Here is a 1,473-nt window from a genome sequence, read left to right as displayed (position 1 = left end):
CGCAACATGCAACAATTTCAAGTCTGTAATGAGTTACAGTTCAAATAAGGAAATCAGTCAACTGAGATTAATTCATTTGGCCCTAATCTATGGCTGGGGGGCCATCAGAATTAGTTTTTCCCCACAAAAGGGCTTTATTACAGACAGAAATACTCCTCAGCACCCGACCCCCCCCCCCCCCCCCGTTGATCTCGCAGGTGAAGAAGGTCCTGGGCTGGCGTGGTCGGTTGGAAGTCCTGCCAAATTCTCTAAAACAACGCTGGTAGCTTATGGTAGAGAAATGGACATTCAGTTCTCTGGCAACAGCTCTGTTGGACATTCGTGTAGTATGCATGCCAATTGCATGTTCCCTCAAAACTTTTGAAATCTTTGGCATTGTGTTGTGTGACAAACTGCCTTGATCAGCCTGTTGCATGATGACGAGGATCACCATGGCCCTGTCCTAAATTACTTTGTAGAGTGGTGTGATGAATCACACTTGGTACTCAATACCTAAAAGACCAAAGAGATGTGTATAGACTTCAGGAAGCGTACATTTGAGTCAATTGGAGGTGTCCCTGTGGATGTATTTCAAGGCCTACCTTCAAATTCAGTGCCTCTTTGCTTGACATCATGGGAAAATCATAAGAAATCAGCCAAGACCTCAGAAAAAAAATTGTAGACCTCCACAAGTCTGGTTCATCCTTGGCAGCAATTTCCAAATGCCTGAAGGTACCACGTTCATCTGTACAAACAATAGTACGGAAGTAAAAACACCATGGAACAACACAGCCATCATACCGCTCAGGAAGGAGACGCATTCTGTCTCCTAGAGATGAATGTACTTTGGTGCGAAAAGTGCAAATCAACCCCAGAGCAACAGCAAAGGACCTTGTGAAGATGCTGGAGGAAACAGGTACAAAAGTATCTATATCCACATTAAAACGAGTCCTATATCGACATAACCTTAAAGGCCGCTCAGCAAGGAAGAAGTCACTGCTCGAAAACCGCCATAAAAAAGCCAGACTACGGTTTGCAACTGCATATTGGGACAAAGATCGTACTTTTTGGAGAAATGTCCTCTGGTCTGATGAAACAAAAATATAACTGTTTGGCCATAATGACAATCGTTTTGTTTGGAGGAAAAAGGGGGAGGCTTGCAAGTCGAAGATCACCATCCCAACCGTGATGCACGGGGATGGCAGCATCATGTTTTGGGTGTGATTGCTGCAGGAGGGATTGTTGCACTTCACAAAATAGATGTCATCATGAGGGAGGGTAATATGTGGATATATTGAAGCAACATCACAAGACATCAGTCAAGAAGTTAAAGCTTGGTCGCAAATAGGTCTTCCAAATGGACAATGACCCCAAGCATACTTCCAAAGTTGTGGCAAAATGGCTTAAGGACAACAAAGTCAAAGTATTGGAGTGGCCATCACAAAGCCCTGACCTCAATCCCATAGAACATTTGTGGGCAGCACTGAAAAAGTG

Source organism: Salmo trutta, chromosome 11 (genome assembly GCF_901001165.1).
Source record: "Salmo trutta chromosome 11, fSalTru1.1, whole genome shotgun sequence".
In the NCBI taxonomy this organism is placed as follows: domain Eukaryota; kingdom Metazoa; phylum Chordata; class Actinopteri; order Salmoniformes; family Salmonidae; genus Salmo; species Salmo trutta.
Note: the sequence above shows the minus strand (reverse complement) of the source record.